Here is a 16,325-nt window from a genome sequence, read left to right as displayed (position 1 = left end):
CTTAAATGGGGAAGGGAAGTTTAGCATGAAAGTAAATGGCAATAAGTAAAGAGAATGGGTAAGATCAGAAATGGAAAATTCATTGGGCTTAAGAGATGTTGCATTCTCTGGATCAAGTTCATTTTCATCTCTTCCTCAATCAATGCATTCATTGATCTCCTTGGCAATCTTAAATGATTGAATTCCGATTCCTTGGTAATTCAGTCTCTCAAATCAGATCAATAGCCAATTCCTTGGTCTAATTGCTCATGAGAAGAGATGAAGTGTGGTCACTGATTATACCACATGTATTTCCAAATCAAAGTATTGGGAGAATTATATGTCACCATATCCGCCTAAACCCCAATTTGGTCCAACATGAGAAAATATTTCTAGCATGATCTCTTCATCCCTTTTCCAAGGTTCAGAAGAGATCCAAGTATGAATAGCTTTTTTCTAAGATAACTACTCAATTGGATGAAGATTGAAAGCTTTCTAATAAAATCAAGAGAAAAGAAAGAAGAAGGATTATGAAAACTATTATTGATCCATCAAATTACAACAGAGCTCCCTAACCCAATGAAAGGGGTTTAGTTGTTCATAGCTCTGGGAATGGAAAGCAAAGATGGAGAGTACATTCTGAAAGTTAAACTAGAAGTGTAGAGAAAGTAAAATACAGAGAGTAATTCTAATAATGCCAAAAGCTCCTCTTTCTAGTTCAAAGCTCTCCCTATTTATACTAGTCTTCTGATCTTCTAGTTGGCTCTTCAAGTCTTGGATATGGGCCTTTGGATCTTGAGTTGAAGCAGTTATCTTCTTTAGTGGGCTCAGCTTTACTTGCAGAGAAAGTGTGAAGTAGGCAGAGACTTTAGCTTAGGGCGTTAGTGGTGTTAACGTTAAGTGAAAATGTGGGGTTGAGAACGTTAGTGACAATCACCTTTTTCACTAACGTTTCTAACCCAAAGTGGTCCATGTTAACTTCAACGTTAGTGGCACTAACGTGACCACTAACGTTGACCCTTGGCCTTTCGCAAACGTTACTGGGGTTTACCTTTTTCAATAACATTGAGAGTACCCCTTTCTCCCTACGTTAGAGTTCACGTTAGAATAGTTAACGTGGCCTTTAACGTAGGCTTGCCAAATCTTTGAGAGCGTTAGCGACACTTACCTTTGTCACTAACGCTTCAGAACGCCCCTACTTCCCACGTTAGAGTTCACGTTAACTAAGTTAACGTGACTTCTAACGTGGTATTGATAGCCATCTCCAATGTTAGTGACAAAGGTGAGTGTCACTAACGTTGGCTCATCATCCCTCTTCTCCACGTTAGCTTCCACGTTAATGTAATTAACGTGGCAACTAACATGGCTCATAGTGGCTCAATCCAACGTTAGTGACAAAGGTGAGTGTCACTAACATTGGTGATTCTTGCTCTCTCCACGTTAGAGTCCACGTTAACTAGGTTAACGTGGCTTTTAACGTAGCCAATATGGGCTTAGTCCAACGTTAGTGACAAAGGTGAGTGTCACTAACGTTGGCATCATCTTCTTCTTCCACGTTAGAGCTCACGTTAACTAAGTTAACGTGGCTCTGAACGTGGCCAATTGCCCCTTTTGGAACGTTAGTGGCACTTACTTTTACCACTAACGTTGGAGTTCTACTTCTCTTCCACGTTAGCTTCCACGTTAACATAGTTAACGTGGCAACTAACGTGGGCTATAATGGCTCACGAAGGCGTTATTGGCAATCACTTTTCTCATTAACGTTGCAAGCTAGCCTTCATTCCACGTTAGTGGTCACATTAGCTAGACTAACGTGGCTGCTAACGTGGTTCTTCCTTGCTTCCTTTATCCTGAAATCAAGCAATAAAGTGCATCAAAGCTCTGATCCAAGTTATGAGACATCCATCATTCGATTTGTCCTTTAATTCATGCATAATGCTCATGAAATCATATAAAATTCACAATGTTTGCTTGAATCAAGATGTAAGTGATTATTTACCCAAAACTTGCTTATTTCCTAAGAAAATGCATGAAACTACCTTAAAACCATAAAGAAAAGGTCAGTGAAACTGGCCAAATGCCCTGGCATCAATAAATAATATTCTTTCGAGTTGATTTTTAAAAAAGAACACTAATTTCGTTTAAATCTGAGAATTGATCATTCTAATGAATATCTAATATAAAATTTTTAAATTGACGATTATGTATAAAAAATTGAGTAAAAAATTATTGTGGGGTCAAATTTAATAATCTAATGGGGGCAAATAAATATTATTATCATATACTACTAAAAAAAGTTTCAAATTGTTGTGGGGGCGCTTGTCCCCACACCACTGCACTTGAATCTGTCCCTGCATCTAATGTTAAGGCAGTCAGGAGTTTCTTGGGTCATGCAGAATTTTATAGAAGATTTATAAAGGATTTTTCTAAAATTGCTAAACCATTGAGTAACCTATTAGATGCTGATGTTCCTTTTGTGTTTGATGCTGAATGCCTGCATGCTTTTAAAAATCTGAAAGTAAACCTTACCTCTGCCCCCATTATATCTCCCCCTGACTGGGATTTACCATTTGAATTAATGTGTGATGCTAGTGATTTTGCTATAGGAGCTGTTTTAGGACAGAGGCATGACAAGCTTATACATGTCATTTACTATGCTAGACATGTGTTAAATAATGCTAAAAAGAATTACATAATTACAGAAAAAGAATTATTAGCTATTGTGTATGCTGTTGATAAGTTTAGGTCCTATTTAATTGGATTTAAGGTTATTATTTATACTGATCATGCTGTTTTAAAGTACCTTCTAACCAAACAGGATTCTAAACCAAGATTAATCAGATGGGTGTTACTCCTTCAGGAGTTTGATATTGAGATAAAAGACAGGAAAGGGTGAGAAAATCAAGTAGCTGAAAACCTTTCCAGAATTGATCCTAAAGCAGGAGTACAGTCACCCACAGCTGTGGCTGAGACATTTTTGGATGAGCAACTGTTCCTCATTCACCAGGCTCCATGGTTTGCAGACATTGCAAATTATAAAGCCATGAATTTCATTCTAAAGGAGTACAGTAGACAACAAGTGAAGAAGCTACTAACTGATGCAAAATACTACTTTTGGGAGGAACCAAAACTTTTTAGAAGATGCTCAGATGGTATAATCTGGAGATGTGTTCCAGATGAGGAGACACAGTAGATTCTTTGGCACTGTCATGTCTCCGATTATGGAAGCCACTTTGGTGGTGAAAGGATAGCTACAAAGGTCCTTCAGAGCGGGTTTTACTGGCCGACTCTCTTCCGGGATTCAAGAGAATTTGTGAAGAGTTGTGACAGATGTGAAAGAGCTAAGAATGTTCCTGCCAACCATGAGATGCCACGGCAGGGGATTCTTGAGGTTGAGTTATTTGATGTGTGGGGTATTGAATTCATAGGACCTTTTCCACCCTCATATTCCAACAACTATATTCTAGTGGCAGTTAATTATGTGTCCAAATGGGTGGAAGCTGTGGCTCTACCCACCAATGATGCCAAAGTGGTGATGAGCTTTCTTTAGAGATTATTTTCAACTGGTTTGGTGTCCCAAGTACACTCATTAGTGATGGTGGAAGTCACTTCTATAACAGAAAGTTGGACCCACTCCTACAGAGGTATGGAGTCCGTCATAAAGTGGCAACCCCCTATCACACTAAGACAAGTCGACAGGTTGAGGTTTCCAACAGGAAACTCAAGAGGATTCTTGAGAAGACCGTCAGCGATCTCAAGGAAGGACTGGTCTAGGAAGCTTGATGATGCTCTCTGGGCATACCAGACAGCATACAAGACTCCTATTGGCATGTCCCCTTATCAGTTAGTCTATGGCAAAGCCTGTCACTTTCCAGTTGAGCTGGAGCATAAAGCTTACGGGGCAATCAAGTATCTGAACTTTGATGCTCAGGCTATAGGAATTAAGAAAATGCTTCAGTTGAATGAGCTTGATGAATTCAGATATTCAGCCTATGAGAATGCCAAGCTCTATAAGGAGAGAACCAAGATATGGCATGACAAAAAGATTGCCATAAAAGTCTTTGAGCCAGGCCAGAGAGTGCTTATGTATAATTCAAGGCTCAAACTCTTTTTCGGGAAGCTGAAATCCCGGTGGTCAGGACCGTTTGTGGTTACTAGAGCTTCACCGTATGGTCATGTGGAAATACAGGAAGAGAATTCTGATAGAAAGTTTACAGTGAATGGCCAGAGGTTGAAGCACTATCATGGAGGCAAGATTGACCGCCAACGATCCGCTCATCTGCTGAATTAGCAGAACTGACTGTCAAGCTAGTGATGTTAAAGAAGCGCTTGTCGGGAAGCAACATGATAATTTCGTATCCTTAGTTTATTTTCCATTGCATTGATTTTATTATTTAATTGATTTTTTTGAGTTTTCACTGTTTTTCTTTGTTTTACGTGTATTTTGATCATGCAGATATTTTAGAATAGGAACACGGACACTTTAAAAATTTTGGCAACCCTGGAAGTGGAAGTCTTGGACTGAGTGGTGCCAAACTTGGGATATCCAAGTTTGGCGCCGTGTGTGCGTGCAAGATGGACTTTTTTCTCTGGAAGGTCCACGCCAAACTTGGAAAATTCCAAGTTTGGCGTGAAGAACGACGTAGAAAGGTGCAATTTGAGAAACATATGGCGCCAAAACTTGATCCTTTGCAAGTTCGGCATGGAGGCTGCGCACAAAAGGGGAGAATGCTCTGCCAGGGGGACGCCGAACTTGGCTCCCCTGGCGTTTGGCTCAGAAAATTCAAAAAAAAGAGTAAATTACCATTTTTACCCACAAAAGTTAAAAATGCTGACATATCTATCCGTAAAAAAGGAAATTACCATTTGTACCCATGAAATATGGGTTTCACACAACAAAATTATCCAAACACTAAAAAATCACCTGAAATCCCTAAATTACCCTTATCTTCACTACCACTTTTCTAATCTCAAATTCCACGACCACCCAAACTCTTCTTCACCACCATTACCACTATTATCGTCACCACCACTGCCATCACCACCTCTACTACTCCCGGACCGGTTCCCAATATTCATCTATTAGCTCAAAACTTCACCCCATCATAAAACACCCAGTTCAGCCAACTTAAGCATATGCCAGAGTTTGAATATACAAAACCCAGAGACCAGAGTTAGAATTCACAGCCTCAATTGGTGTAACAATGATGGAGATATCTAATTTTCCATTAAACCTAAAGCCTGCAGAAGAAGAAACTCCGCAATCTCAGATGTAGAAATCTATTCCCGACCGTAAAACCATACGAACAACCAAACCCGACTTCAAGTGTCTCATCCTCAACCTCAGAGTTCTCTTTTCATTCATTCTAGGTTTCCGGCTCTTATGAAAATCCATCGAAATCTACCGTGCTCCACTCCCCTTCGACCGAATCGAATTCTTCTCCTTGCAACTGGAGTCCAATCCCTTACATTCCCTGCTGATTTCAAGCCATATTCGTCGGCGTCAAAACTTGGTCGGATCCTAGCAGCGAACATGGGAGTAAACAGCAAAGCAGCAGAGAGAACCCCAGTGCGGTAGAGAGGGCAGTTTGTGTGGGAACGAAGCCAAGCATCGATGCAATCAACATGGAAGGTTTGTGAGCAAAGAGGCAAGGTTCGAACATAATCATCCTCTTCAAATTTGAAGCAGCAAATGGCACTATCACGGCGTGAAAATGAACGGCGAGAAGTGTCGTTCAGTTCGCTGGTGTATAGCAGCATAAAAGGAGAAAGGGATGGTTTTGATGGTGATCACGTTAGTGGTGGTGGTTGGGGATGAGAGTGGCAGTGAGAAAAGATTTGGGTGAGAATGGTACTGTGGAGTAAAAAGAGAAGTTAGAGTTAGGTTATATTAGGGGGTATTTTGGAGATTTCAAATAAATTTTTAGGATTCGGGTAGTTTTATTTGCAAAAGTCCATCTTTCATGGGTAGAAATGGTAGTTTTGCTTATTCGTGGGTAGATTTATTAGCGTTCTGAACTTTCGTGGGTAGAAATGATAGTTTACTAAAAAAAAGAAAGGGTGACGCCAAACTTGGGCTGCGCCAAATTTGGCGCCAGGAAGAAGAACGCACTCGGGGGCTACGGCGCCGAACTTGACTTCCTTCAAGTTTGGCACCAGAACACATATCTTGATCAAATCCCACACTCTGACTCAAAATCCCTTACACTTGGTCCCCACAACAATCCAATCCCTATTGATTCCCTTTCCTTTTTCCATCCTTCCCATATATTCTCACCAACCCTTTTGTTTCTTTTTCCAACACTCCTACCCCTGCACCCAAAACCTGACCACTTCCACTTACCCTTCCCAACCAATACCCGTCTCCCCCACCTCCTGCTAGCCTCCCCTCTTTCTTTCCCAATTAAAGACCATGACTGCCTCCCTTTGACCACAATTATTCATCCCAACTTTCTAGCCTTTCATTCAGCCCGTGACTCCCTCCCCTCACCAACCCCCGCTCCTATATAAACCCCATCCTTTTTCCAACCACACCCACAATAACCACATATAATTCACCCTTCCTCCCTCTTCAGCAACAAAGACAACTCCTCTTCCTTCCTTCTTATCCACTACCTTACTTTCTAAACACCACCGCACCCTCAGTACACCCATATCCCCATCACTTTAACCGTGCAAACCCCCCTCTTCTGTCTAGCCCCTCCTCTTTCCATCACCCCTTTCTATTTTCTGTTTCATTCTCGTACAAAAAATTTGGTGTGGAATTTATAACCCACAAACTAACCGGTAATTGCACCAGGTCATTCCAAGTAGTACCTCAGGTGAATGAGGGTCGATCCCACGAGGATTGATGGATCAAGCAACAATGATTAAGTGATTGGCTTAGTCAGACAAATAGAAAATGGTGTTTGAAGGTTCAAAAGCATTAACAGTAAATTCAGAATATCAGAAAAGCAAGTAGTACACAAGTAGTGAATAATATATGGAGAAACAGTTAAGGCAGAGATATCTATTTTAATCATGCAAGATTTAATTCATGGCAAACTATAAGTGACTAAACCCTAATTCCTTAGACCTTTTTAGTCTCCTCTAACATTCATCAACTACCAATTCCTTGGTCACTTAATTCCAATTAGAGGGTGAAGTTCAATTCTAGTTATATGCCACAGAAACTCTAATTAACCAAATATAAGAGGATTATATGTCACATATCCCGTTAAGTCCAAATAATTAGAAGTTTAGGAGAAATTATTTTTAAACTATTGTTCAAGTAAAGAGCTTTTCCAAGTTATACAAGAACTCAATTAGAACCAAGGTCATACTTCCGTTCCACCCATATTCATAAAATAAAGAATGAAAACAATTCTTGAATTATAAATCAGTACATGAATTAAAATAGAAAAATAATAGTATCAATCCATACAATAGACAGAGCTCCTAACCTTAACAGTGGAGGTTTCGCAACTCATGGTTCAGAGAGAAAAACTAAGATTCAAAAAACTGTAATTTGCGGAATGAGGTAGAAGAGAAGAGAGGAGCCCGAAGGGCTGATTCTTTTCCCTTTTATATCTAATCCTAATTAATGTAAAAATATATTTCCTAAAACTAAATAATATCTTTTACTAAAACTAAATAATATCTTTTCCTAATTATAAATAAAATAAAATTTAATCAAAATTTGCAAAGCCTTCATGTGTAGTGCATCCTGGGACGAGTGGGGACCATTGAATTCATTAAGGGTGGTGCCAAACTTGGAAGAATCCAAGTTTGGCGTGGACTAGGCAAAACTTCCCTTTTGCTTCTTGGCTTGTGGCGCCAAACTTGACAATGGTCAAGTTTGGCGTGGAGTGGTGCGCACAAACTTTCCTTGGAGCCTTTGAGTTGGCACCGAACTTGAGTAAACTCAAGTTCGGAATGGAGATGACAGTGTGTATTCTCCTTGGGGCTTCTTAGTGGCGCCAAACTTGTGAGAACCAAGTTTGGCATGGAGGTGGCAGCAAGCTTTCCTCGTTCTTTCTTGTTGTGGCGCCAAACTTGGGGAGTCCAAGTTTGGCGTAGAGTTGGCAGCTTTGCATTCTTCACTGTCTCCGTTCTCCATTCTTGACTCCAACTCTGTTAAATTCGTCCAAAACGCTACCTGAAATAAACAGAATTGTACACAACTCAAAGTAGCATTCATATTGGCTAAAATATATTAAATCTTGATTAAACTCAGCAATTCAGATGCAAATTCACTAGGAAAAGATAGGAAAGATGCTCACGCATCACAACCCAAACATGAATTGTTGTTTGTCCTCAAGCAACCAAAATTAGTATATGATTAAGATGTGAATTTGCATGAGAAGTTAGAGTTCATTTATGCTCATGTCTCTTCTTAAAGTGGGATTTATCTGTTGTAATTCTGAATAGTTTCGGCATCTCACTCTCTTTTGAATCAGAGAAGTGTCACTGTCATTCGGAATCAGAATCCAGATCATATTATGAATTCTCTGATTTTTGTACTTCAGTTTAATTCTTGAATACAGTAGATATCCTTTAATTCTTAATTAATTGGTGCTTTGCACTTTAAGCTTAGCCGTGACTTTAAATGTTCTGTCTCAAGGGTTAATTGACACAAGAACACCACAAGCACTTGACTGGAGAACTCTCTTGAAGTTCTGATTTTTCTTTCAGCTACTCCCAGACAGTGGTGCTCAAAGCCTTTAGAATACTCTGCTAAATGCATTTGATCTCGACTCTAAATGTTCTGTCTCAAGGATTACTTGACACAAGAACACCACAAGCATATGACTAGGGAAAGAACTCTTTGAGCTTTTAAATCATGTCTGGCCTCCCTAGTCATTGATGCTTAAAGCATTAGACCTTACTTTTTATTTTTTTTTTCTTTGCTGTTCTTTTTGCTTCAAGGATCAACTTGCACTAACTTCAGGAAATTCATAATAGTTCCCTAAACTCTTGTTCCTTACACATCAACATTGATGGCCACGGAATACCGTCGGTAAGGAATTTCACAAGATTTTCGCGTTGCAAGTATAGCCCTTAACCGACAAATAATCCGCGAATCAAATTTTGAAGGAATTGGTTGTCACAAGTTCAACCCTAATAAAAATAACTGAAGTATTCAAACATCGGGTCGTCTCACAAGGAATGGGCAAACATGTGCTTCCACATTGGTTAGAATTCTGGGGTTGCAAGTCATGAGCAAGAAATTAAACTAAGAATCCTAACAAGCAAGTAATATTGAAGTGCAAGAAACTAATTCAAACAGCTAAAGCAAGATGTGAGCAATTCCAAACTAATAAGATACCATCCAATATAATTCTACTCTAAGGCTAACCAAATAACTATAACTAAGACAAGCAATTAGGATTTTTGGGGTTTTCAAATATGAATAATAAAACAACTCTTGGCTAGACATGGGAATTGGGGTCACTATCGTTGTCTAATAACCATATCTTGACAATTATGAGGAACTAAACTCATTAAGGCTACTTCTATACTTGAAGTATGTTAAATGGTTTAGCCAACATCAACCCATAAGGTCCAACCTAGCCACTAATTGACTTAGTAGTAGGCTAGTGTCAATGGCTATCAAATTGACCACTAAGGGTTCCCAAATCATCAAATCCATTAGACCCAATGACTCAAGTTTACCCAATTCCCTTAGCCTAGTCCAAGAGTAAAGAGAACTAATCAAAGGAAACATTTCATCAAACACATGGTAAGCATTACTAAAAGACATATTCAAATTGCAATTAAATTGAAATTAACAAGTACCCACTAACAAATTATCATTATACAATCACTCAAACAACACAATTAACCATGAAATTCATCAATGTAACATTAACAATCCAAGATTCACAAGATTCATGGAATGGGTAGAAAATGACAATTGACAAGAAAACATAAAACTAACACAAGATCTAAACAAAATTATGCTAAGGAATTCAAATTAAGCAATCAAAACTAGTAATTAACAAGATCCAATTCAGAATTCAACAAGTGAAGATCAAATCAAACTAGATCTAGAGAGGAACAAGGGTTTCTCTCTCTAGAAGAATAAGAACAAAAAACTAGCTAAAAATTGTGTCTAAGTGTGAATGAATGATCCCCTCCTTTCCCCTAGCATCCTTGGGTCTTTTCCATACAGAATCAGCTTGAATTTGGGCCTCTTGAGCCTCAGAAATCGCCAGGCACGATTTCTTTTAATGAGGTCACGTGCAGCTTGTCGCGCGTACGCGCCATGCGTGCGTGCGCGCGGATTGATTTTGTGATCCACGCGTGCGCGCCATGTACGCGTGCACGCCGGTGTGGATTTCTCTAATCTGCGCGGATGCGCGAATCTTTGCGTGCCGCTTTTAGCTGTCCACATCCACGCGTGCGCGCCCATGCTGGAGTTTTCAAAATCCAAATCTTCATGTTCCTTCCTCTTGTGCATGCTTTCTTTCTCTCTTCTAGGCCATCCTTGCCCTATAAATTCTGAAATCACTCAACAAACACGTCATGGCATCGAATGGAAATAAAATAGGGTCAAAATATAGCAATTCTAAGGCAAAAGAAGCATGTTTTCCATCATGAGGCAATATTAGGAAGAGAACACAAAACCATGCAATTCTTGTGAATAAGTGTGAAAAATATTGACAAAACCCCCCAAATTCTACACAATATAAACCATAAAATTAGGGTTTATCAAATCTCCCCACACTTAAACCAAGCATGTCCTCATGCTTAAAAATAAAAAGACCAAAGATCATGGTAAGAAAGGGTTTATGAAGTGAAAATTACCTAAATGAATGCATGCAACTAATGTAAAATCATCTATCTACTTGGTCAAGGGTAAATCTATCCTCCAAGAACACATATGAGCATACGGGGCGAAAATGATATGTAGTTCATAAATCTTACCAATTTGAATATTACTATGAAGTGCATATAACTTGCTAGATGAACGCTTGTGAAAGCCGGGAACAAGGAGTTGAGCATCGAACCCTCACCGGAAGTGTATCCGCTCTATTCGCTCGAGTGTATAGGGTTCGTCACTCAATCCTCTCCTAATCATGCTTTCCAAGATTTGTCTTTCATCTAACAATCAACAATTACTTAATGCATGCTTACAAGTATCATGAGGTCTTATTCATGGGTTGTAATAGGGTTAGGGTGAAGGTAAGGATGTATATGGTCAAGTGAGCTTAAAATTTGAATCCTTGATTAACCTAAGATCCCACTAGACATATAGAACAACCTATACAACTATAATACAATACCTAGCTACCCATGCGTTTCACTTTTTGCATACTCATGCATTCTTTTCAATTCACATCCCATATGCATTGTTATTATTACTTTGTCTTGGGGCATTTTTTGTCCCGTTTCATTGCTTTCTCTTTTTTCCATATCTTTGTTTCTTCTATTTTTTTTTTATTTTTCTTACATTCTCATATATACACATAAAAAAAATTTTTTTTTGGTCCCCTTTTTCTTTGGGGGTTCATGTACAAAAGTTTCAATGCATATAGCTCAATCATTCAATACATGAGTATGTTCCCAAATCCCAGAATTTTCAATTACAATTACAAATACACCTCTTTACATCTACCCAAGTTCCCAAGTACACCGTCCCATTTGAATGATACACACCTCCACTTTCCTAAGCTAATCAAGGATCCAAATCCAGGGACATTCATTGTTTTTCGCTTAGGGTTGTTAATGTGCTCTATTTAAGAACAAAAAGGGTTTATCATGGACTCAAAATTGGTTAGCAGTGGTAGATAAAAGGGTTAAGGCCGTTTGGGAGAAGTGACTATTGAAATGATGACCTCAATCATGTAAATGCATTCATACACAAAGTAATGGACATATAGAATCAAACAAAGCAAGGATTACAATCATAGAGACAGAATAATGCATACAAGAATGGGAAATAGTGGTTAGAAGATATAACCACACAATAGGCTCAAAACTCACATGCTTGTGTTCTTAGCTCAATCACTATGTTCCAAAATACATTCTTGAAGCAAGTTCACCGCAAATTTTTTTTTCAAAATTGGTAGGGTACCCCGAAATTACAGTTTCTTGGGGAAGAAGTCATTATTTTGACCAAGTAACTCTATAGAGACTAACTATCATGCAAAGGGTATTTGTAAGCAAGACTAACTACAAATGCAATGTACTTACTACTAAGCAAAGGATAAATCCATGGGAGTTGAAAGGAAGGGATTGTTACCCATGGAGATCGGTCGAACGATCTCCTCACACTTAAAATTTAGCACGGTCCTCCGTGCTACCAACAATGCGCAAAGGACGGTCGGGACCAGAACCTTCACTATCCCCTTCAGAGCTCCCATCACTTGGGTTTGAGGTGGATGTGAATATCTCGGGTTCCTCTATGCTAGGGGTAACACAACGCAGAAGCATCTTGATGTAAGTGTATCGGCATTGGTTGCGCCGCTCATATCTATCAATCTTCCGATGTAGATCTTCTATCCTTTGATGGGTAGATCTTTGCCGTGGTGGTGACGATAAGGTGGAAGGAATAGTAGATGGGAGGGATATATCAAGGCTTGGGTTGTTCATAGGAAGCTGTAAGTATTTTCCGCTTGGGACCACATCGCCCTTAGCCAGAATTATAGCCTTCGTGTCCATTGCTTCCCAAGGAACACCCGCAGCAGCAACTAAATCAGATACCAATGCTGGAAATGGCAAATTACTCCGGGCATGTACTTGACCCATCGCTTGCTTGATAAGAAGCGGAATGTTCACCGGTCTCTCCGTGAGAACACACCAAACAAACAAGGCGAGATCCGCCGTGAAAGACGATTTGTGGGTGCTAGGTAGCACATAGTGGGATAGGATCTGGGCCCAAGCTTTAGCTTCTACAGTGAGAAAACGTGCGTCAATGCACTTGGGCCGCATCCGGAGTCGACCATGGGTCCAAAATCTCTTTGGTTCAGCAATGACTCAGAGGATCGAGTCCCAATTAAATCCATACTCTTCTCGCTGACGTAAGACCTCTTGGTAGCCATCCATGTCACTTGGTACTGGTAAAACATTAAGCACTTGCTGAATAGCCTCTTCTGAAACTGAGACTTGCTTCCGGTGCACGTATACTGATGAGCGGATAATTTATACGCTTTTTGACATTATTTTTAGTATGTTTTTAGTAGGATCTAGTTACTTTTAGGGATTTTTCATTAGTTTTTATGTTAAATTCACATTTCTGGACTTTACTATGAGTTTGTGTATTTTTCTGTGATTTCAGGTATTTTCTGGCTGAAATTGAGGGACTTGAGCAGAAATCAGATTCAGAGGTTGAAGAAGGACTGCTGATGCTGTTGGATTCTGACCTCCCTGCACTCAAAGTGGATTTTCTGGAGCTACAGAACTCGAAATGGCGTGCTTCTAATTGCGTTGGAACATAGACATCCAGGGATTTCCAGCAATATATAATAGTCCATACTTTGGCTAAGAATAGACGACGTAAACTGGCGTTCAACGCCAGCTTTCTGCCTAAATCTGGCGTCCAGCGCCAGAAAACGAGCCAAAACCAGAGTTGAACGCCCAAACTGGCACAAAAACTGGCGTTCAACTCCAAGAAGGACCTCTACACGTGCAACACTCAAGCTCAGCCCAAGCACATACCAAGTGGGCCCCAGAAGTGGATTTATGCATCAATTACTTACTCATGTAAACCCTAGTAGCTAGTTTATTATAAATAGGACATTTTACTAGTCTTTTTGACCATCTTTGATCAGCTTTTGATCTTTGATCAGTTGTATGATATCTTAGATCACGTTTGAGGGCTGGCCTCTCGGCCATTCCTGGACTTTCACTTATGTATTTTTAACGGTAGAGTTTCTACACTCCATAGATTAAGATGTGGAGCTCTGCTGTTCCTCAAAGATTAATGCAAAGTACTACTATTTTCTATTCAATTCATCTTATTTCGCTTCTAAGATATTCATTCGCTCTTCACCCTGAATGTGATGAATGTGACAATCATCATCATTCCCTATGAACGCGTGCCTGACAACCACTTCCGTTCTACATTAGATTGAATGAGTATCTCTTAGATCTCCTAACCAGAATCTTCATGGCGTAAGCTAGAATGATGGCGGCATTCAAGAGAATCCGGAAGGTCTAAACCTTGTCTGTGGTATTCCAAGTAGGATTCAATGATTGGATGACTGTGACGAGCTCCAAACTCGCGATTGCAGGGCGTTAGTGACAGACGCAAAAGGATAGTAAATCCTATTCTAGCATGATCGAGAACCGACAGATGAATAGTCGTGCCATGACAGGGTGCGTTGATCATTTTCACTGAGAGGATAAGATGAAGCCATTGACAAGGGTGATGCCTCCAGATGATTAGCCGTGCCGTGACAGGGCATTGGATCATTTTCCCGAGAGATGACCGAAAGTAGCCGTTGACAATGGTGATGTATCACATAAAGCCAGCCATGGAAAGGAGTAAGACTGATTGGATGAAGATAGCAAGAAAGCAGAGGTTCAGAGGAACGAAAAGCATCTCCATTCGCTTATCTGAAATTCCTACCAATGATTTACATAAGTACCTCTATCCCTATTCTATTATCTATTATTCGAAAACACCATTATCAATTTATATCTGCCTAACTGAGAATTGCAAGGTGACCATAGCTTGCTTCATACCGACAATCTCCGTGGAATTCGACCCTTACTCACGTAAGGTATTACTTGGACGACCCAGTGCACTTGCTGGTCAGTTACACGGAGTTGTGAACCGTGGTTTTGGCATCATGTTTTTGGCGCCATTTCCCGGGAAAGAAAGAGCAACGAACTTTACATAATTAAAGTTTAATCACGATTCCGCGTACCAAGTTTTTGGCGCCGTTGCCGGGGAATCAATTTCGAACAACAATTCACAACCTGAGTAGCAATTTCGCATATCATGTTTTTGGCGCCATTTCCAGGGAAAGAAAGAGCAATGAATTTTACATAATTAAAGTGTAATCACGATTCCGCGTACCAAGTTTTTGGCGCCGTTGCTGGGGATTGTTTGAGTTTTCGGCAAGCTTTTGGTCCGGTAACATCAGTGCCAAGTTTGATCCGGCAACAACACCAAGTTTTTGGCGCCGTTGCCGGGGATTGTTCGAGTTTGGACAACTAACGGTTCATCCTGTTGCTCAGATTAGGTAATTTTCTTTTTTGTTTTCTTTTCAAAAAAATTTTTCAAAAATATTTCAAAATTTTCTCACCTGTTTTCGAAAAAAATTTTTAGATTCAAAAATTTTAAGAATGAATTCTAGTGTTTCATGAAGCATGTGAAGCCTGGCTGGCTGTAAAGCCATGTCTAAATTATTTTGGACTGAGGCTTCCAACCATCAGCTGTTATACGACTGTAGGGTATGTCAGGCATGTCATGCCTGAATTACATGCTGAAGCTTGGCTGGCCATTGGCCATGTCTAGTGTTTTAGACCGGAGCTTTCATTGAAAGCTTGGCTGGCTAGTGAGCCATGTCTAATTCCTGGACTGAAGCTTTAGACTAACATGGCAAGATTCCTGGAATTCATATTAAAAATTTTGGAATCCTTATTTTTCTTTCTTTCTAAATAATTTTCGAAAAATATAAAAAAATCCAAAAAAATTAGAAAATCATAAAAATAAAAAAAATATTTTGTGTTTCTTGTTTGAGTCTTAAGTCATATCATAAGTTTGGTGTCACTTGCATATGCATCTTGCATTTTTCGAAAATATCATGCATTCATAGTGTTCTTCATGATCTTCAATTTGTTCTTGGTAAGTCTTCTTGTTTGATCTTGATGTTTTCATGTTTTGTGTCTTTTCTTGTTTTACATGTGCATTTTTCGTTTCTTAGAGTCTAAACATGAAAGATTTCTAAGTTTGGTGTCTTACATATTTTCTTTGCATCAAAATTTTTTTCAAAAATATGTTCTTGATGTTCATCTTGACATTCAAAGTGTTCTTGGTGTTCATCTTGACATTCATATCATTCATGCATGCATTCATTATTTTGATTCAAAATTTTCATGCATTGAGTCTTTTTGTTGTTTTTCTCTCTCATAAAAAAAAATTTCAAAAATCAAAAAAATATCTTTCCCTTTTTCTCTCATCAAATTCGAAAATTTGGATTGACTTTTTCAAAAATTTTTAAAATCAAATTGTTTCTCATGAGTCAAATCAAATTTTCAATTTGAAAATTATCTTTTTCAAAATCTTTTTCAAAAATCAAATCTTTTTCAAAATTCTTAGTTATTTTCGAAAATTCCAAAAATACTTTTCAAAAATCTTTTTCTTATTTTTATATCAAATTTTCGAAAATAACAATAACAATTAATGTTTTGAT

The sequence above is a fragment of the Arachis ipaensis genome, chromosome B2 (genome assembly GCF_059453495.1).
Source record: "Arachis ipaensis isolate K30076 ecotype BB chromosome B2, ASM5945349v1, whole genome shotgun sequence".
NCBI classification, from domain to species: domain Eukaryota; kingdom Viridiplantae; phylum Streptophyta; class Magnoliopsida; order Fabales; family Fabaceae; genus Arachis; species Arachis ipaensis.
This window is presented reverse-complemented; position numbering follows the sequence as displayed.